Source organism: Rattus rattus, chromosome 5, assembly GCF_011064425.1.
Source record: "Rattus rattus isolate New Zealand chromosome 5, Rrattus_CSIRO_v1, whole genome shotgun sequence".
Classification (NCBI taxonomy): Eukaryota; Metazoa; Chordata; class Mammalia; order Rodentia; family Muridae; genus Rattus; species Rattus rattus.
The window spans coordinates 136,321,769-136,329,300 of NC_046158.1; the positions used below are offsets into that span (position 1 = coordinate 136,321,769).

At 44.0% G+C, this 7,532-nt stretch overlaps 1 protein-coding gene across 1 annotated transcript in view; it reads right to left on the bottom strand.

Moving 5' to 3' along the window:
- Ndrg3 (NDRG family member 3) overlaps positions 1–7,274 on the bottom strand; it is a 62,259-nt gene extending 54,985 nt beyond the window's left edge. Inside the window, 1 exon segment of the mRNA XM_032904614.1 lies at positions 7,182–7,274. The gene's annotated coding sequence lies outside the window, so the exon portion shown is untranslated.
- Positions 7,275–7,532: the final 258 nt, after the last annotated feature.

The window sequence follows — 7,532 nt, forward strand, 5'->3', positions numbered from 1 at the left end:
CTATGATCTTACAATTTTTTTTAAATAGCACTCAATTTTCTTTTTTGATACTGGATATCAAAATTAGGTCCTCATGAATGCTAGACAAGGACTCTACCAGGCTCACGCACCTTTTATTGTTGTTGTTTTCCTTTTTCTTTCTTTTTTTTTTTTTTTTTTTCAGAGCTGGGGACCCGAACCTTGGGGCCTTGGCGCTTTGCTAGGCAAGCGCTCTACCACTGAGCTAAATCCCCAACCCCGCTGTTGTTTTCAATACAGGGTTTCTCTGTGTAGCTCCGGCTATCCTAGGAATCACTCTGCAGACTCTGGCCTTGAACTCACAGAGATTTGCCTGCCTCTGCCTCCTGAATGCAGACTAAAAGCATGCCCACCACCATGGCCAGCAGGCTCATTCACTTAACCGTAAACTGAAACCCAAGGTATAAAAACGTAGCAGCACCGTGGGGATAAAACTGCCAATTCAAACAAACTGTTTTTTAAACACATGCTACTTCGTGAAAACTTATCACAATTATGATTTAATAAGAAGGTGATGTTACTTCAAATCTTAAATTAGAATTAGAATTAGGAAGCAATTTCATAGTATGTTTCTGATCTACTTATAATTTTCCTTATCCTAATTCATTAGATTTAGAAGGTTGTCAGCCACCATACTGATAGGTCCCACAAATGACAGCTATTTCCCTAAGAGTTGAAACAACATCTTCCCTAAGATATTACAAAATATAACCCAAAAGGTCTTAATGAGTCCCAAGATGAAGTATAAAGAATGGCTGTATTAGAAACTGAATCCTTACAACTGAAAAATTCAGACTACGGACTATGGGCATTAGGTGGTAAAATGACAGTCACAGCTTGGGGGAAGCCACCCTACACTTAGGAAGCTAATGTATTTAAAAATTTGTGTGTGTGTGTGTGTGTGTGTGTGTGTGTGTTTGTATGTCTGTGTCTGTGTATATGTGTGTCTATGTGTGTGAGTGTGTTTGTGTGTGACTGTGTATGCGTGTGAGTGAGTGTGTATCTGTCTGTGTGTGTGTGTGTTTGTATGTCTGTGTCTGTGTATATGTGTCTATGTGTGTGAGTGTGTTTGTGTGTGACTGTGTATGCGTGTGAGTGAGTGTGTATCTGTCTGTGTGTGTGTATATATGTATGTGGAGGGCTGCGGGGGTAGCAAGCATATGGAGGTCAGAAGATAACTCTGTGGAAACAGTCTCTTCTTTCACCATTATATGTATCCAGGGATCAAACTCAGATCATTATCTTTGCAGCAAGAGCTTTTACCCACTAAGCCATCTTGTCCGCCCCAGAGAACTAATCTTAAGTTACTATATTAAGTCTATTGGAAAGACAAAAGGTAAACAGTTACACATAAATAGTTAGGGAGGCTAACACCTCTATACTACACAGCCCCAGCTTAGGTTTAGTAGCATAGTGTGCTCAGCACTGTAATTAATGTTGACATGAGATGCAACTCAGCCTGCAAAGAAGGCACGATTCCTCCAATGCGCACCTACAGCAAGCAACAATAAATATTTACTTAGGACTAATAGCATGTCCTCTCTCCAGTACTTTAAGAAACAGAACTTTTTCAAGAGAGAATGACATTCTACGGTGAGAGGCAGGGGATCGAACCCAGAGCATGGGCTCTACTACTGAGTTATATACCCAGTTCAAAGCAATTCACTTTTCTATTTGAGATCCTCCATATACCAATTAATTTTATGTGAATAAATATGAAAGGAAAGTAATGACAAAATTAGAGGTTACTCTTATAAATACAATGGAATTAAGCACTATATTTAAAGTTTGTTTTTTTTACTTAAGAAAATAAACCCTGGGGTTGGGGATTTAGCTCAGTGGTAGAGCGCTTGCCTATCAAGTGCAAGGCCCTGGGTTCGGTCCCCAGCTCCGAAAAAAAAAAAAAAAGAAAGAAAGAAAATAAACCCTGGTGGGGACAGTAATAACACATAACTTTAATCCCAGCAGACCTCTGAGTTTCAGGCTAGCCTGGTCTACAAAAACAAGTTCCAGTACAGCCAGGGCTACACAGAGAAACTCTGTCTCAGAAAATGAAACAAACCACACGAAACAAAAGGCCCTGAAAACCTATAAATAAGTGTTCTCAATCTGGGAAAGCTTTTGTGTGCTGTTCTCCAGTAGCCTGCCTCTTAAAAGGGAAAAGGGAATTTCTCAGAATAGATAAAGCCATTTCTGTATTAAAGCTACAGTACAGGGGGGGGGGTTTAGCCCGGGGGGGGGGCGCTTGCGGAGAAGGGCGAAGGCCCGGGGTTGGGGTCCCACCCCAAAAAAAAAAAAAAAAAAAAAAAAAAAAAAAAAAAAAAGCTACAGTACTATTTATTAATCTGTGGACTTAAGAGGGCCCCACCCCTCCCTAGTGCATCCTTCAGAGATGGTCTCATGGAATGCAGGTTGGCCTCAAACTTGCTGTACAGGCAGGAACACCATAAACTCTTGACCCTCCCAAGTCCTTCCTGGGGAACTGCCACCTTTCTTTTGTTTATCCAGGCTCATTTGTTGCCCTCCCCCCAAAATCCAGCCAACAAAAACACCATACAAAACCAAAACCTTCTCTTTCCTATTGTCCTCACTTCTCACCTAGGTTTGACCATCCATCATTAAGTCAAGCAGAGAGACAGGCCCTGCTCCCCGCTCCTGGGAAGCTCACGTGTGATACTACCTAGAGTTATTATTGTTATTATTATTATTATTATTAGTTATTATTATTGAGTTTAGTGATATATGGCAGAGCCATATATCACTAAACTCCATGTTTTAGCAAAGTCTTTGTACTTCTACAAGCTACCAGCATCTGTCCTACAGCATGCACCAAAAACGTTTGTTGTATGACTAGATCATTTTAGCAAGCTCTTTTTAAAACCCATAAATAATTTTATTATGAACCTTCAAGATGGACTCATCTTCTTTGCTTCTTAAAATACAAAGGTAAGACCCATACAATGGTATAAACATACAAAGGTGTAAATTTTAAAGCTCAATTCTGCAGGCTCCTATATCCCATGTTTTGAAAGGACTAATATGATGTTATATGTATTTTTCCAGGACTGACCCATGCCAGTAATGCATATTCTGTCTGTCTGTCTGTCCGTCCATCTCCCTCTATCCTTCCCTCCCTCCATCCCTTCCTATCTGGAACAAGTTCTTGACATTACCTGACTAGCTTTTCAACATTCTTGTCTAGTAGCGGCTCTCAAAGTGTGGCCCTCAGACTAGGAGAACCAACATGATCTGGTAATGGATTAGAACTGCCAGTTCTCAGGCCCCTCTTAAGACCTCTACTGAATCAGAAACTCTGGCGGCGACCCCAGCAACATGCTAATAAGAAGCTGTCTAGTTGACTGATGGTGACTGATGTACAGTAAAGGGTAAGAGCTATTGTTCTGATAGAATTAAGCCAGGTCTTTTGCTTCTGTTCTTTTTCCCCTTTAGCCATGGCAGACACTGTTACCTTGTCTGTTTTATCACCCAAACTTCAAAATGCTTCTTCCCTTGCCCTTTCAGTTCTGACACTAACAATCTGTCAAGCTCTGAAAACCCTAGTTCTCCCCAAAAGAGGCCTCACTGCTGTTGTGCACCCCTCCTCCTGACCTCTTCCCCAACTCCCATGCCACACACAATCCCTCTACCATCTAACCTGACATTATCTACACACCGTCTTCAGTGGTCAAGAGAAGTTATCCTCTCCCTAATAGACCAGATGCCTCTTAGTGTCTCCTCTACTCCTTGATCTAAACACATGCCTAGAATTTTAAAAGTTGCTGGTTAATACCTTCATGCAGAAAAGAAACACTGGTTACTTAACAAAGAAAGAAAGGAAGGGAGAAAAAGAAGGAAAGGAAGGAAGGAAGTTAGTTAGTTAGTTAGTTTGTTTGTTTCTGGGAATAATCTTTAAGGCCTCCCACACACCAATCAATTTCTGTACCATTGAGCTACCCACTTAGCCCAGACAAATTCTTAATTAACAAAAAGTCTGGACTATGGAGGCTGGAGAGATGGCTCAGAGGTTAAGAGCACTGACTGCTCTTCCAAAGGTCCTGAGTTCAAATCCCAGCAACCACATGGTGGCTCACAACCATCTGTAATGGGATTTGATGCCCTCTTTTGGTGTGTCTGAAAATAGCTACAATGTATATAATAAATAAATAAACCTTAAAAAAAAAAAAAAAAAAAGTCTGGACTATGAAGCTGTAGCCCCAGTCCTATGACCTTGGACAAATTCAGTTCTCAGGAAGCTATCTACCAGAGTGAGGAGGCCAGATCACTGCTTGCTTTCAGATTGAATAAAATTTTATGGTGTTTTCCAAACTGGGTGTGGAGGCAATGCCCGTAAGCCCAACACTTAGATAAAGGCTGGAGGCTCAGGAGTTGCAGGCCAGCCCAGGACACAAGAGATTCTGCCCATAAAAAGGAAAAAAAAAAAAAAAAACCACAGTGGAGTGTCATTTCCTTATCTTATCATTTTGCTTTGCTTATAATCTAATGTGGCAGTTTTTAGATATGTCACAGTTAGTGTTCCCTAGTTAGCTACAAAACTTCTTGAAAAGGAACCATGTTTTATTCGATTCCGAAGTTTCCACAATACCCACTGCCTTACACATGATAATAGTTCACTGTAGTATCAGGAAATAATTTCCAAAAAACTCTTTAAGAAGCTGTATTAGGGCCTTAAGTGGGGAAAGATGCTTGCCTGGAACCCTGAATTTAATCCCTGAAATCCATATAAAGGTGAATAGTTAGACTCCACAAAGTTGTACTCTGATTTCCCACCATGTGTGCCCCCACCAATAATTAAGTTAAAAAACAATTTTAAGGAACTTTATTTAGTTAGGTGTGGTGGTATGTGCCCGAAATCCCAGTGTTCTAGAGGTTGAGGTCAAAAGATCATGAGTTTGAGATAGACTGGCCTACAAAGTGAGGCTCTGATTAATAACAACAACAACAACAACAACAACAAAAATAAAATAACTGAGCTAGCAAAATGGCTTAGCTAGTAAAGGCACTTTTCCACCAATCCTGATGACCTCAATTTAACCTCCAGGCCCCTCATAGTAGAAGAACTGACTGTTCCAAAATTGTTCTCTGGCCTCTAAAAGAGCCCTAATTCATGCCCAGGCATTGGCAGCCACACCCACATATAGATAGATAAATCTAAACACAAACCAAATAAAAGCAGTAACAGTTTTATTTATGAGGAAAATCTATGTTCATAGCTGATGTCCCAAAAGGCCCTTTTGAATATTACTAATCTTATTTCAAATATCACAGGTTGATAGACAATAAAAACTATGATCATTGTGATGTCACCTGGAGTAATAAGCCAAAGTGAAAGAATGAGAAACTGCATCTCCCATGAATTGCAGTGCAGACTAAAGTGTCATAAGCCTCAGGCACTCAGACTGCCACATAAAAATAAAAGCTCCCCGGTAGACTAAAGAAGCTTGGACCAGCAGCTCTGCTGTTAGGGAGACTGAGGTGCAAGACTATTATCTGCAAACTTTCAAAAACAAAAGGGCAGAGACTGAAGCTGAGGGGATAATCAGAAGAGAAACTGAAGGGCAAGAGAAGCAACAGAAGAGCAATAGGACATCATCCTTTGAGTAGTAGCAAGGAATGGAGGGAATTCAGTATTTACCAAGGGTCTATCAGGACCCAGGCATTTGGGGGTGCAAAGATGGTGCCTGACCTGGGCGGGGGAAGGGGGGGATATTACTGAGGATAAGACCCAGGCTTGCAGCCTGTGGTATATTATTTAATTCTAGTTAGGAAAATTAATCAGGGAAGGTAAAATTGTGTCGAGCCTTTGATGTGTGGAGGAGGATTTGCTAAGGGAGGAAAAGGCAGTTGGAGCTAGTTATTTTGGGGGGCAAAAATCAACACATTTTTATAGCTGTTCATTTGGAACTCAAACCAAAGGAGGTGTCTTGGATTCTGCACCACCGTGTCAGTGCTTTCTCTTTTTATCTTAAAGCCTGAAAATGCTCAAGACCGGCTTTGGAGCAGAGCCAGAAAGTCCCAAAAGGAGGTGAGTACTGGCTAAATCTGCTCTGTCACCTCCACAAGTCCAGCCAGCCCAGCTAGCCTAGTCCTGGCAGCTAGAAAAGAAATGCTAATTATACCTTGGGGGTTGCGGGGTAGGTGGGACTGGGGGAGGGGGAGTGGGGTTGACGAAGGCGAAGCTTACTGTGTTCCGTAAGGGAGCCACCAGGGGAGAGCCTCTCTGCTTAAGCCATAAGGCTCCAAGTCTACCTGTGACAGGCAGGAGAGCTCTGCAGAGGAAAAAATGGCTTCAAGAAAAAGAAGGGGGAAAGCACTGGATGGGGGAAGCAGTGAGGTACAAAGGTGAACTGATCTTAATAAAACGTTTAGCAAGATCCCTGGCACAAAGCGAGTATTTGGGAAGGAGCCAGCTCACATTAACATCGCGATTGTTATCACAACAGCACTTCACCATACTGACCAGAAGATAATTCTATCCGTAGCCCACTTTTACGACGTCTAAAACCAACTCTAGATAAATGACCAGTGTTTTTCCAAAAAAATGTAAAAATACAAGATCAAATCCCACCAGCTCCGGCGGTGAATGCCCCAACGCCTCTGAGTTAGAGAGCTGGCCGTGTCACTAGTCAGTTGCATGACCTTGGACGCGCATTTCACCTCTCCGTGCCTCAGTTTCCTCGGCTACAAAGTGGGTTCTACACAAACCCGGGTTCTGGGGTCCCAGGAGAGAGGGATAACTTTGTGGCTTTGGGAAGAAACCCACAGAAGGCGAGTCCAGGCCCCTGTCAAAACTCTGGGATGTGAGGGGCAGCGGGGTAGGTGGATGCTCAGCTCTAGGAGCTCCGAGCTCCGCCGCGAGAGGTGGAAAGAGGGTGACAACCTCAGGAGGTCCCAGAGACGGAGGGTGCAGGCCTCTGGAGCGAGGCTCGACCCCAAAAGGGCACACGCTGCCCCCTGCTAGCTAGGTACCCGCAGGGGCGCGGGAGGCCGGGCTGAACGCGCAAGGCGCGGGGGGCTCGGAGAAGGCCGACCTCGAGGACCCGGGGCTTGCCGTGTGGCCATCGGTCCGCAGATCACAGAGGAGCGACACCCCGGTGTACCGCGCCGCGCGCCCTCCGCCCGCTGTGGTAGAGGCGCTCACTCACCTGAAGCGCTAGCGCGGGCCGTCAATCTACAGCAGCAGCAGCAGCAGCTCCAGCGGCACCAGCAAGGAGGGGCGGGGGAAAGGCGCTGCGCTGCGCAGGCGCGCTGAGGATGTCGGGGGTTACGCATGCGCAAAGTACCTGCTTACGCTAAGAACTACAGAAAAGATGGTGGCCGGGGCTGCAGAGCCTAGCAGCGCCATCTTGACAGTAGTTTTTCTTCTTGCGGTGTCCCGGGGGCTGTTGCTCAGAACTGCCTGGAAGGGATGTCAAATGCACACTCTGCACACCCATTACCCCTCCTTCATGATTAAATTATTAGTAAGCCCTTATGGGCCGTGGCATACATGTTTT